The sequence below is a fragment of the Amia ocellicauda genome, unplaced genomic scaffold (assembly GCF_036373705.1).
Source record: "Amia ocellicauda isolate fAmiCal2 unplaced genomic scaffold, fAmiCal2.hap1 HAP1_SCAFFOLD_31, whole genome shotgun sequence".
In the NCBI taxonomy this organism is placed as follows: domain Eukaryota; kingdom Metazoa; phylum Chordata; class Actinopteri; order Amiiformes; family Amiidae; genus Amia; species Amia ocellicauda.
In genome coordinates, this window is record NW_027102876.1 from 433,095 (window position 1) to 447,666 (window position 14,572).

Below are 14,572 nucleotides of genomic sequence, written 5' to 3' on the forward strand. Positions count from 1 at the left end.
TCTCCTGGGTAACTTCAGCGTAGCTCTTAATACTCTCATTCAGTCTGGAGGAGATATAATTGAAGAATTGTACACGTACCCGGCTACTTTCAACACCCTTTGCTGCACTGATATTTTTCCCTCAATTTTTCTATTTTTTTTATTATTTTTTTTTGCTGGAAGTTCCATCAATACCCTCCAGCCTTTAAGAGACATCATGCAGTCAGGCCTCTTGGCTTCCAGCCACACCGTCCTGAACGCGCCTGATCTCGTCAGATCTCGGAAGCTAAACGGGGCAGGGCCTGGTCAGTACTTAGATGGTGACCTCCTGGAAATACCAGGTGCTGCAAGCTTTTTACGTCTCCTGGGTAACTTCATCGTAGCTCTTAATACTCTCTTTCAGTCTGGAGGAGATATAATTGAAGAATTGTACACGTACCCGGCTACTTTCAACACCCTTTCCTGAACTGATATTTTCCACTCCATTTTTATTATTTCTTCTTTTTTTTGCTGGAAGTTCCGTCAATACCCTCCAGCCTTTAAGAGACATCATGCAGCCAGGCCTCTTGGCATGCGGACACATTGTCCTGAACGCGCCAGAACTCATCCGATCTCGGAAGCTAAACGGGGCAGGACCTGGTCAGTACTTGAATGTGAGACCTCCTAGAAATACCTGGTGCTGCAAGCTTTTACGTCTCCTGGGTAACTTCATCGTAGCTCTTTATACTCTCTTTCTGTCTGGAGGAGATATAATTGAAGTATTGTACACATACCCGGCTACTTTTAACACCCTTTGCTGCACTGATATTTTTCCCTCCATTTTTCTTTTTTCATTTTTTTTTGCTGGAAGTTCTGTCAATACCCTCCAGCCATTTAGAGACATCATGCAGCCAGGCCTCTTGGCTTGCGGCCACACCGTCCTGAACGCGCCCGATCTCGTCAGACCTTGGAAACTAAATGGGCCAGGGCCTGGTTAGTACTTGGATGGGTGACCTCCTGGAAATACCAGGTGATGCAAGCTTTTTACTTATCCTGTGTAACTTCATCGTAGCTCTTAATACTCTCTTTCAGTCTGGAGGAGATATAATTGAAGAATTGTACACGTACCCGGCTACTTTCAACATCCTTTGCTGCACTGATATTTTTCCCTCCATTTTTCTTTTTTCTTTTTTTTTTTGCTGGAAGGTCCGTCAAAACCCGCCCGCCTTTAAGAGACATCATGCTGCCAGGCCTCTCGGCTTGCGGCCACGCCGTCCTGAACGCGACCGATCTCATCAGATCTCGGAAGCTAAACAGGGCAGGGCCTGGTCAGTACTTGGATGGGTGACCTCCTGGAAATACCAGGTGCTGCAAGCTTTATACGTCTCCTGGGTAACATCATCGTAGATCTTAATACTCTCTTTCTGTCTGGAGGAGATATAATTGAAGAAATGTACACGTACCCGGCTACTTTCAACACCCTTTGCTGAACTGATATTTTTCCCTCCATTTTTCTTTTTTTATTTGCTGGAAGTTCCGTCAACACCCGTCAGCCTTTAAGAGACATCATGCAGCCAGGCCTCTCGGCTTGCGGCTACACCGTCCTGGACGCACCCCGTCTCGTCAGATCTCGGAAGCTAAACGGGGCATGGCCTGGTCAGTACTTGGATGGGAGATCTCCTAGAAATACCAGGTGCTGCAAGCTTCTTACGTCTCCTGGGTAACTTCATCGTAGTTCTTAATACTCTCTTTCTGTCTGGAGGAGATATAATTGAAGAATTGTACACGTTCCCGGCTACTTTCAACACCCTTTCCTGCACTGTTATTTTTCCCTCCATTTTTTTATTTTTTTATTTTTTATTTTTTGCTGGAAATTCCGTCAATACCCGCCAGCCTTTAAGAGACATCATGCAGCCAGGCATCTCGGCTTGCGGCCACACCGTCCTGAACGTGCCCGATTTCGTCAGACCTTGGAAACTAAACGGGCCAGGGCCTGGTTAGTACTTGGATGGGTGACCTCCAGGAAATACCAGGTGATGCAAGCTTTTTACGTCTCCTGGGTAACTTCATCGTAGCTCTTAATACTCTTTATCTGTCTGGAGGAGATATAATTGAAGTATTGTACACTTTGTCTTAGGGACAGTCTGGCTAGCAGTGACTGAGTGGTTGACAGACGACAAGCAACGGAATGTACGTGCTCTGTGATGTCATAGCAGTCAGCTGAGAGAGGCTCGTGATGTCATCGCTGAGCTGTCTGTCTGTCTGTCTGTCTCTCTCTCTCTCTCTCTCTCTCTCTTCCTCTCAATTCAATTCATTTGTATTGTCAAAGCAATTGGACATACATACATACATACATATATATATATATATATATATATATATATATATATATACATACATACATCCATACATGCTAGAAAGTCATTACTATGTTATCTTAAAGGCTAACTAAGCAGAACATATATCATTATAGAACAGAGTTCATAGGTCAACACATGGTTTTAGGGAACAGGCACGTAGGTCGTACCGTTTGACAATGTCTCCAAGGTTCTCATCGTAAATAACAAACAGAAATCAAACTATCTTCTGGGCTGACCTTCTAGCTTGACCGTATCTTTCTTAAGTATACAAGAGAGAAAAACAGGTGTAAGAAAATAATTTCTAATTTTCCTTCTACACATATATACATACATACATACATATGTAGCGTTATGTTGGGTGTATTTGGATAAGAGCATTTGGGCTCTGAGCTGAAGCACTGATCTAAAGAAGACCTCTCCCCCCCAAAGTTATCAGATTTCCTTAGCTCATCAGCTTGGAACTGGTTTGCATCAAAGTGACAGTTTTGGGGAGGATGGCACCGAGAAGAGGCCAAATAGTTTGGAATTCTGCTATGAGATGTCTGGAGAAAGGGGCCTCTAGGTGATAAAAACTCTTTGAAGTGGATGAGAGCCGAAATCCCGACATAGAGCTACGAACCCAGGCCAACCGGCATTTCCAAAAGATGGCATGGATTGACATCAGTCATAAATAAAGCCTCCCTCCAATAGGACACTGGGGGCTGAAACCGAAATCCAATCTCAAGAACTCAGGGACCAATCACCTACTGATCTGACAGACTATAAGGAACAGCGGACAGTCTTTCTCTCTCTCTCTCTCTCACCTGAACCAGAAACTCGCTGCCACAGCTCAACCTGTAGCTCTGTTGCCAGAACCGGAATCAGAAACCAACCAAGTCTTTGCCGGCAACAGAAGAGTTAAACTGGGAGAAGGAGATTGAGCGAAGAATTATTTTAAAGGACTTTATTAAATAAATAACTTCACAGACCCACCTGATCAGTGGAGTTTTACAGCTGGACAATTGACTAAGTCGACTGAATACGAAAGTGTCAGTCACTTAAATAGCTATTTGAGTCTTAAGAAACTTGACCCTTGGAACAAACAGGGCCCTGCTTTCCTCAAAGACTTTGTCTTCAAGTAACTATGGTGGAACCCTGCTTACAAAGAAGATTTTGTGCACAACCTTGGAGCCTTCAAACCAATGGAAAATCTGTTTGGAAAAGACTCTACATTCGCGAAACCCCAACTTCCAGGTGCATCGACTGAGTGGAAGTTCTTGGACAAAGCCGAACCGGACTGCCTTTGTTCCAAACCACACGGACCTCGTGCCGTGTGCTGTTATCTGAGCCCGAAGCCAGAGAGGCCTCTCTGCGACGAAGTTCACATAAGTTTAACAGTTTGGAGTTTGTGATTCATGACATTTGAGAAATCAATTAGAAATGTTAATCTGTGATTCATAACTCTAGAATGTGTAATATCATTTAGTTTTCTTAAATATAAATGTGAGTTGCATTAAACTGTTTTGTTGATAATTTTAGAAATAAAATCTGTCAACGCCGAGAAATATCTTCTCATTCCTGTTTAACTGTTTAGTCTGAAATTGACACAAGTTAATAGACATTAGATTATAGGTGGCCCTGCCTATCCTTAATCATTGAATAATAATCAGTTAAGGGAAATTGTGGTAACAAATAGGATCTTTCTCGGCACCTAAACGTAAATGAGACTGATATATATATAACGAGAAGTTACCTGACATAAATACTAACCTGCGTAGTAATAATACTAACGAGAGACTCACCTTCGTCTTACTAACCGGTATTGTAGTCAATGTGTTTATAACCTTTTTTGTTTAACGATTTGTTAAACGGAATGTACGTGCTCTGTGATGTCATAGCAGTAAGCTGAGAGAGGCTCGTCATGTCATCGCTGAGCTGGCTGGCTGGCTCTCTGTGTGTGTGTGTGTGTGTGTGTGTGTGTCTCTCTGTCTGTCTGTCTGTCTGTCTCTCTCTCTCTCTCTTACTCTCTCTCTCTCCCTCTCAATTCAATTCATTTGTATTGTCAAAGCAATTGGACATGCATACATACATACATACATATATATGGAAAATAAACAATATGTGTACATCTCTTTCTGCATTAGTGGTGCCCTCACAGATGTGCAAGTTACATGACAGACAGACAGACAGACACACACACACTTTCACACACAGACAGACAGACACAGACACACACACACATACTTTGACAGACAGACAGACAGACACACGCATATTATGGGTCTTTGTTGGGTAGTGAAATGGGTAGCATCAGTCGCAGTGTGGGTAATGTCAGGGAGCCAATCATAGTCCCCGTTATTTGCATATCGTGGCGCAAAGCATTCTGGGAAAAGCAACTAAACACGTTTAGTCATGTATTTGTCCATAGTTTACACATGAGATGAAAGAGACAGTATGACGTGTTGAGCACCTAGGATTCCTCATGTGTATGTGAGGGGCAGAGGAACCGGATCCCAAGTGTGCGTCCCAGGTGCTATAGGTTTCAAAGCATGCAGGGGAATAGGCACCCCACCCTGACACCTATAGAAGACTGGATAGGGAGATATAAATAGCAATGGGGAGACTCTTGTACTTGGTGTGGCTCTATCCATATAGTGGGGCCAGCAGGTGCAGCAATAGAAGCTCAGCCTGGGGAGACTGGATTTAGCATTTCCTCTCCATTTTGATAACTATCCATAATCATTTCTGCAAAATACTTCTATGATACCTATGTATGTTTTTTACTTGTACTATATTATACTATCAAGTATCAGTGTACACATACAATGTGACCTGTTACATTAATACAGAGGCCACGGAAGGCCAGATCACTAATAGCCACTGTCCCCTGATATTACACTTTTTTACAATCACTTTGGCACTCATTTCAGAACCTTGATGTCATTTTTCAAAACTCTAGACACTAAACTCACACCCGATGATCAAAATGCACATTTTTCAAAACTCTAACACTTTTTTACAATTGCTTGGATACAATACACATCAACCTCAGATCATTTGTTCATTGAACTAAAATGACACAACTTAACATCAAAGTATTACCATTTCAAAATGCAATTCACACATTACATCTGAGATCACTGTCTATTCATTTCATTACAAAGATCTAACTATCAATTGATACAGCTGCTCAAAATGATAAGTGACTGTTGCATTACTCTTAATGCATAATTTTATGGAAACTGACAAACAATATTCCATGTTTCGATCATGAAAGTTTCAGGATAATGAGATCCATTGACATCAATAAACGAGGAGCATGAACCAGTTGGACTACATTATCTATGGATGTAATATTTCATCATCATTCATCATCATGTAGCACTTTTCCACACCATGTTTGCAGTGTGGAAGGAAAGTTAGAATTTTTTTCTCTAATACCTGTTTTTCTCTCTTGTATACTTAAGAAAGATAAGGTCAAGCTAGAAGGTCAGGCCAGAAGGTAGTTTGATTTCTGTTTGTTATTTACGATGAGAATCTTGGAGACAATGTCAAACAGTATGATTGAAGTGCCTGCTCCCTAATCCATGTGTTGATCTATGAACTCTGTCCTATAATGATATAAATTCTGCTTAGCTAACTTTTAAGATAACATAGTAATGACTTTCTGATTATAACCAGCTCTTTGATTTTTGTGTATAAAAGCTCTGACTGTTAAAATGAAGGCAGAGCGACTTTGGGATCTACTTGAGTCACTGTTCCTCTCCACGCTGCGTGTATTAAAGGCATTGCAACTAACGCTCCAACCTGGTTGAAGATGATTGTTCTTCCACATCAGATTTGACATTACTGTATGTATGCAGGCCCTTGTAATTGCTTTTCCAATACTGCCAACTGGTTATTGATGATTGATTTCACATTGTGGTACGAGTATCGAGTGAAATGAGTGCTATCCACCCCAGCAACACAGTGATAACATGGAGCCGGCAAGTCATCCAGGTCACAATAGAGGTCAAGCAGTGGGAGGAGGAAGACGTGGTGGTCAAAGGAATGGAAGGGGACATGCACCCCTTCTGAGAGGTGGTCGTGGGCCTCGTCATAGAGGAGGGCTTAGGCCTCACCAGAGAGGCAGCCATGGGCCTAATTTGAGAGGTGTTGGGGGAACGTGGTAGAGGACAAGGCCACGGACCAGACAGCGGCAGCAACAGCAAATAGTGTCCAGTGAAATCCGAGAAATAGTTGTAGAGCATGTTGTAAATCATGGCATGACCATGACTGAGGCAGCTACAATGATTCAATCAAACCTCAGAATCAACTCAGGATCAACTGTGGCCTCAATCATCAGAAATTTCCGTACTGAGAAGCGGCAAGTCTTCAGCATGCACTAAACATTAGGCTACTCTCAATTGTCAAATGACTGTATACTGCATACCAATGTGTAGCACAGAGTATAGTGTGCCTTTTGAAAGAAATGCAGACAGAGTGAAGCAGCTGATGACTGAGTATGTTCAGGTATGTTCAGTTTCAAGATGCCTCTTGTGAAAAATGGTTGTGAGAACCTGAACCTGAACACAGGGCTGATGGAAATTCAGAAGTACAGTAATCAATCCTTTGTTTTACACTAAGCCAGGTGAGGAACACTGCAGTTGACATTTTACTGTAGTTTTGTTCTTTTTTGTAGCTAATTATTGTTGCATGGCTTCAAAGAAACCTATGGTGTGATTTGATTGTATTGCATCAATACATTTCAGATTTTGTTCAATGATTCCACTGTGTCTGTAGTATTCTCTCTACTAGTCCTTTTACAGTGATGTATTTATGTGTAGTACCATAATGAAACATGTATCACATATTTTGTACTACAATATTTAATGATTGTACGAACAACTACACAGTGAATCTATCGGTATCTTCTGTGTGGGTGATCTAAATAAATGTTACTATGGTATTTCATGATAAATGAATTATTTGAACCAACAAGTCTGCAAGTGCAAGGTTTCTTTAAAGATATGAATGCACAATGCAATGTTTTGAACATTGGACAGCCTGTGTTACAAGTGATGACCGTTTTGAGTTTTGTGTCTAGAGTTTTGAAAAATGACATCAAGGTTCTGAAATGAGTGACAAAGTGATTGTAAAAAACTGTATATTCATCCTATTTAATGTGCTCTTTTAAAATGTACTTTTCTTTTTTATGTTGCCATTTCTGTTCTACCAATGTTTCAGTTGTTAGCCAAAGATTGACAGAGTACATCTCATACACACAGGCCAGACAGCAAGGATTTCTTTTTGAAATTCAATTACAAATGCTGCATGAACTCATCAATACGATTAGAGATCCTGAAAGCAATATAACTAACTCACTCTACAGCATCTCATTAGCAGTGAAAAGAAACCAAGAAAGTTGGGACAGTCGACTGTTTACCACTATGTAACATCACCTTTTCTTTTCATAACACTTATTAAGCACTTGGGCACTGAAGACACCACTTGGTTAAGTTTAGCAAGTGGGATTTCCCCCCATTCATCCATTATGCATTTCCTCAGCTGCGCAACTGCACAGGGCCTTCGTTGTCTTAATTTGCACTTCATAGTGCGCCACACATTCTCAATTCGGAGACAGGTCAGGACTGCAGGCAGGCCATGCTAGCACCCGCACTCTCTGCCTATGCAACCATGCGCTTGAAATCTGGGCAGAATGTGGTTTGGCGTTATCCTGCTGAAAAATGCAGGTACGTCCCTGGAAAAGACGATGTCTGGATGGCAGCATATGTTGCTCCAAAATGTGTACATCTCTTTCTGCAAAAATGGTGCCCTCACAGATGTGCGAGTTACATGACAGACAGACACTCATACACACTGTCACACCCACACACACACACACACTTTCACAGACAGACACACGCACACACACTCACTTTCACACAGAGACAGACACACAAACACAGAGACAGACACACACACACTCACTTTCACACAGAGACACACAAACACATACACTTTCACACAGACACACACACACATACATACATACATACATACATATATAAGGAAAAGAAACAATACATTTAAAAATCACAAAAAGATGTAATAAAGTACAGAAAATCTAAATGTAATAAAATGTGATCTTTAATACACACAAATATGTATGGCTGGTCGGATGCGTCTTGGACTCGGGTTCCTCTTCATTACGTATAATGCTTTTGCCTTTTGCTATAGCTTTCCGTGGAGGGGATCGTGGGTGAGTTTGTACCATTCTTGGGAGGCTCTGCCTTGTTGGGGCGGAGCTGTGATCCAGGTGAACAGCAGATCGGACATAGGTGGGCATGTGGGCGGAGGAGGAAGGCCGGTCAAGCAAATAAGCTTGCTAAGGTACGCAGCAGCAGCAAGCAGCCCCACCATCCAGTCAGCCAGCCAGTCTGGCTGGCAGTGACTGAGTGGTTGACAGACGGCAAGCAACGGAATGTACGTGCTCTGTGATGTCATAGGAGTCACCTGAGAGAGATGTTTGTGATGTCATCGCTGAGCTGGCTGGCTCTGTGTGTCTTGCTGGCTGTGTGTGTGTGTGTGAGAGAGAGAGAGACTTTTTGACTTTTATCAGACTTCATTGCCTGTTTGCAACACGCAATAATTCATACAAAAGAAAATAAATAAATAAATAAAAAATAGTGTTCCCCTTTGTTTGTCTCCCCCCAACAAGCATTAACTCCGCCACTGATCTGTACACTTTTAAAGAAAGCAACCCAATACACACAACAAAACAACCATCAAATACTAAACCCTATAAATGAATTACATAATAAAAACCAACTCCCCGTCATACAATTCACAAAGGGCATCATTAATACACCAGACCTGTTCAAAACTCTCCAAATCATTCATCAGCCTGTAATAGTTAAACTCTAGTCTGACTCTGCACTTGACCAGCATGGCAAACACTCTCACTGCATCCTCACTGCCCTCCCCACACACTCTGTTCTTCCTAGTCTTATAGACGGCCATTTTAGCCTGGCCCAGCAAGAAGTTTACCAGCTGGTCCACATGTTTGGTCCTTCTGGTGTATCGCGCCCCTAAAATAAAAACCTTTGTGTTAAAAATCAGGTTAAGATCAGTAAAAAGACGAGTTAAAAGACTAAAAATGGGTGACAACCGAGAGCAAGTGCTGAAACAGTGAAACACGGTCTCTCTCTGAGCACAGAATGGGCAGGCGTCGGACACAGCAGGGTTAAGAACAGTAATAAAAGAATTGACAGCAATAATGGTGTGTAACACCCTCCACTGCAGATTGCCAGCTCTCTTATTGAGGGGGGCTTGTACAGGCTTCTCCAGGCGGGCGCAGTGTCTTCCCCCAGCCCCAGCCTGTAAAGTAATTTTAGGAATCACAAAGAAACAGTTGAAAGTGCTAAATAAGTATTTTGATGCACCATATTAATTTAGGAAATTTACATGTTGTTTTTCATCAGCTTCTGTATCTGATGGCTCCACATCACTGGCTGGATTGACAGCAACGACACTCTAAAAAAAGAAGTGTTAAGTTTGAGCATTCAGGACTTGTTTTGAAGATCCTGAATATCACTGGTCCACAATTTATCTGTGAAACTATGGGTTAATCTCCATATACAAAATACTTTTCACACACACTTTAAATTTACAACTAAATTTACATGTTGATGTCTTTCGTCAGCTTCTGTATTTGATGGCTCAATATAACTGGTTGCATTAACAGCAACGGCACACTACAAGAAAATAACATTATATTTAAACATTCAGGACTGGTTTAGCATCACCTCGAATATCCCTAGCCCTTGAGGTCGATTGTTATTGTGGTCTTCAAGACCAGTGCTTCTCAACCTTAGTCCTGGAGGAGGCCCACTGTCTGCTGATTTTCATTACAACAACATTGTAGGTTATATCAGTGACTGTGGTCCTAAAGTACCCCTATGCCTGCTGTTTTTTTTCCAGTTGAGCTCTTAATTACCTAATTGGCTTAACTGAAGCCATTTAACCCTTTTCCCAGGTCTTTGGTTGTTGATGAGTTACAAAGAGCTGGATTGTGGCCCGCCATGACTGGAAGTGAAGAACACTCACTCTAGGCCTTTAACTTAATGTTCATATGTAGGGGCCTATCCATCTGATTTGTTTTTGCACATTTATTAACAGAAAAATTGATGGTACGTGAAATCATCTGAGCTGAAAAATATAATGTTCCACCAATAATAAAATAAATGTATTAATTAAAATTATAGAGATAATAGAATGTTCACAGATTATTAGTTCAGAAAACAAAATATTTTTTTATATCTTAAATAGAATTAACACTCAAATCAGTTGTAGGGTAAACAAGGTCTATTTTTTGGATTGATTTTATAATTATACATGTATGGCTGCATGAAGCTTACCTGAGAATCTGATATTTTAGTAACTTTGTTGCTTCTTGTTGGGTAGTCCACGTTTGCCGCCGTTCTTTTTCTGTAAATGTAAATCAAAAGGCAATAATTACATACTGTAATTAAAATACAAAAAGTATAAACATTGTATTATTATTTTTGTATCCTGTTTCTCCATCTCGATGCTGTTCTTTTTGGAATTGCATATCTAGGTTTACTTAAATACTGTTTATAAGATTGTAAACTCATCATCCAAATTTCTTCATTTGCCAAACTTTATGTAGTGCGCTTGCAGTTTCAGAAGAAGAAAAAAAACTGTAACAGATGGGATATGTAGTACTTTATACTCGAGTGGTCTATGCGATTACACCCTGTTGGTGTTATTAAGAACGCCAAGTACCAGAATGCAGAGCGGGACTGTTTTTTGTGCCGTGACTTGTCGGGGGAAAAACGCGCAGAAAAAACGGACGAGAAGGTGAAGGTAGTATGGCGGTGATGCACGCGTTGGTGAAGTGGGAAAGCGGGGTCGACAAAGACTCTTACAGCGTGATTCCCACTGCTTGCTTTCGCAATTTTGATTTATTCAGCATTGCTGATGATGACGAAGAGACGACTCGAAACTTCAGAGCAGAGTGGAGAGACACGAACAAACCTCCAAAAGGTGGATGGCCTGTCCATGAAGCGCAGATCATTATGACTGGTAACAATGTTTATTTAAAAAAAAAAAACATTAAAGTCTTTACATGCTATTTGATATATACAATCACAGTATATTTGAAATGAATGTTTAAGTTATTAATGTGTTGTACTTCTAACATACTCTTATAACATGGTAGGTGGTGGTGAGGGCACTAAAAACTCGTCATACATGACTGGCATTTGTAAGAACGATTTATTGTGTGTTGTGCTTTACAATAAAATCCCCCAAATCACAAAATAAATTAAACCAGATATAATTTAACTTCAGTTTTGATTCAGTGTTGGCTGTTCATCTTAATTTGTATGGTCAAAGCACAGTATTTTTATGACAAATAAATATAATCCCCAAATATCTGTGGACATAATGCAGGGTTTTATTTATTTTATTTTTATTTTAGGAAAAGAAGGCGAACTAAGAAGAAAACTTAATGACCTAACAAAAATGCCCTGTCCTAAAATGAAGACAGTACCTAAACCAAACAAAAAACTTCAAATTTCAGATGATAGTGACCTTGATGAACCACAGTTACCGGTGAGATAATTACTGCAAATATTAAATAAATGTATTGCAGGATTGTGTTTGCAGGATTGTGTTTTTTAAATCATTTTCATATATATATATATATATATATATATATATATATATATATATATATATATATCTATATATATATATATATATTCATTTTAAACTCTTTTTCTCTCTGAATACAGCACAAAATAAGAAAGAAAACCGATGGAGCTTCAAGAATTAGATCCCGTCATATTCTACAGACATTTAAAGAGTCCAGTGAAGTTGAGCTACAGCAAAACGTTAAGCAGCTCGAAAAGGAAAACACAAGACTTAAAATTGAAAACCAATGTCTTCGAAACCGTATGGTTGATGGTAAGTTTTTTTATTTATAGCAAATAATTCCTTACCTTGATAAATGTTATTCTTCAGTAATTTAGATTCCAGAGTAATGTATTATAGTTGATCATACTGAAGTAATCTAGAACCACAATACAGACTCTTAATGTGCACTGTCTAATAGTTTAATAATACTGATTATTAAATAAAGTTTTTCAACATAACTTCATAATCCTACATTAATGACTATATGCATTACATTAGACCTGGTAATTCTTGTATTTTATCTCTTTTATTTTTTTCGTAGCTAATGTTAATGACCCACAAAAAGGTCAGTTTGCCAATAACATAGAGCAAGTCTCTCAAGTATAATTGCAGGCATTGATGGTTTTGTTTTCACTTTGTATTAAATATATTACTAGAAATGATTATCATTTAATACTAAGGTTTTTTTCTCCAGAGATTCCAGACCTTTTGGACAATCTGAAAAAAATTGTAACAAAAGCCACATTTATCAGCGATGAAGACAAAAGTGTGTCACCATCAAGTGGTTCTGACAGCCCCACAGCAAATTGTTCTGAATCTGACAAAGAATCACCAAAACAGGTATAACACTCTTGGTCTACAATATTACAAAGACAAGGTAAAAATATATATATTGAAAACAAATATTGGTTGTAAACAATCTAATGATGCTACATTATCAGTTATATTCATAGTTAAAGTTGATAATAAGAATGTAATTGAATTATGGGTGTCACAGATTCACTGACTTTATTATGTCTGTAAATTAATAAACTTAGAATTGAGACATACTGTGGTCTTTAATAACACATTTCTGTAACATAATCACAGCCTTACTGATAATGTATTCCACTTAACATAATATAAGAATAGTTTGGGGATAAACTTGTTTTTTATTTACCATTGTCTTTTAGGTGGAAATATTCCCAGGCACTGGAGTTTACATTGACAAACTGTCCTGGATCCTTGCAGAGAGGTGCAGCACGAATACGTCATATGCAAGAACCCTGACGGTTGCTGTCTTTGACTTTCCAACATTACTAAAGAGCAATCTTCGTGGTGGTGGCAGCAAGAGAGATCCAACTTCGGAGACATTAAGATCCTCATTGATGTTATTGAGGATCATATACAGCTGCCTTCGGAAGGACACGACGTGTTTCAGTTGCGGGGCTTTGCAGCCCAGCGGGACCCTCTTAATGCCGGACATCAGCTGCCCGAGCCGGTGCGGATGAACGGAGGGACGTTAGACAGCGTTACCTTCCGGGCAGGAGCAGCAAGCGGCAACACCGGGGTGAAAGTGTCGTCTAACACTGTGCCATTAGCCACTAGCTGATTCAGCAGATCAGTGGTTTTTAAGAAGATAACAATGGCAGCAGACTTGATATTTTCACACCCTGCTACCTCCCCAACCGCTAACACACACTGCTCTAGGGGGCAGAACTGCACCGGAGCGATCTTGACTCCATGGCGTCGGGTCAGTTTTTCAAAAGACGCATTCAGGGGGTCCGACCCCCCGACCCGGGAAGAACTACCGGTACTCCCCCCTCCCCTCCCCTGTTCCCCCACAATAAGAAAAGCACTGAAAACAGAAGACAAAATAAACAAACTGAAAAAAGTAAAGCAACAAGAAAACGCAGCCAAAGGACAGAGCTCTCAGCAGCACTCCCGCTCACTGCAGACCCCTCCCACACACTCCCAGCTGAGAGAGAGAGAGAGAGAGAGAGAGAGAGAGAGAGAGAGAGAGTTAGTGTCTGTCTGTCTCTCTCTCTCTGTAGATGCATCATAGGGAACATATGTAACAATCTCTCTTTTTGTTTACCAAAAATGAGAATGAACGTATTTCAAGTGGGTGTTGCCTTGGTTGGAAACGTTTTAAGATTATTTATGAAGTGTAAAGTGGATTTGTCTCAGTTCTCCGTAGTTTTCAATGTATGTGCCATTCAGTAGCGTTCATGTTACAGATGTGCCCTATGCAGTGGTAGGGTCAATAAAATGTCAGTAAAACTTTATTTTAGCAATTATGGAGGGGAAGAACTGCAAATAGAGGGTCCCCACTAATTATCTAACTTACCAACAACGTTTCAAATTAGGTCTTGCGAAGCTGCCAAATAATGCTGTATAATCGTATGTGTCTTCATACACCGGCTGCTATAGTCTGATAGCTTTGATTATATATACATATTTTCTCGTGAACCACAAATGCTATTTGCTTGATTTTTACAGAGTATGTTATAAATACCATTGTTATGAAGCCTGACAAATTGTATGCTGTAATTATGAATATTTTCAAATCATTTGTTTGTTTTTCCTAACAT

The 14,572-nt window shown here is 40.1% G+C and overlaps 2 non-coding genes and 5 pseudogenes across 2 annotated transcripts; all 7 read left to right on the plus strand.

Annotated features, from left to right (window-relative positions):
• Positions 1–214: 214 nt before the first annotated feature.
• LOC136730167 (uncharacterized) lies at positions 215–332 on the plus strand (annotated as a pseudogene).
• A 216-nt stretch (positions 333–548) lies between these two features.
• LOC136730394 (uncharacterized) lies at positions 549–667 on the plus strand (annotated as a pseudogene).
• A 214-nt stretch (positions 668–881) lies between these two features.
• LOC136730161 (uncharacterized) lies at positions 882–1,000 on the plus strand (annotated as a pseudogene).
• A 216-nt stretch (positions 1,001–1,216) lies between these two features.
• On the plus strand, positions 1,217–1,335 carry LOC136730214 (5S ribosomal RNA). Its single transcript, XR_010809266.1, has one exon. It is a non-coding gene; the product is annotated as a 5S ribosomal RNA (ribosomal RNA).
• A 209-nt stretch (positions 1,336–1,544) lies between these two features.
• Positions 1,545–1,663, plus strand: LOC136730272 (uncharacterized; annotated as a pseudogene).
• Positions 1,664–1,884: 221 nt separating this feature from the next.
• Positions 1,885–2,003, plus strand: LOC136730156 (uncharacterized; annotated as a pseudogene).
• A 6,463-nt stretch (positions 2,004–8,466) lies between these two features.
• On the plus strand, positions 8,467–8,581 carry LOC136729866 (U5 spliceosomal RNA). Its single transcript, XR_010809128.1, has one exon. It is a non-coding gene; the product is annotated as a U5 spliceosomal RNA (small nuclear RNA).
• The last annotated feature ends 5,991 nt before the right edge of the window (positions 8,582–14,572 follow it).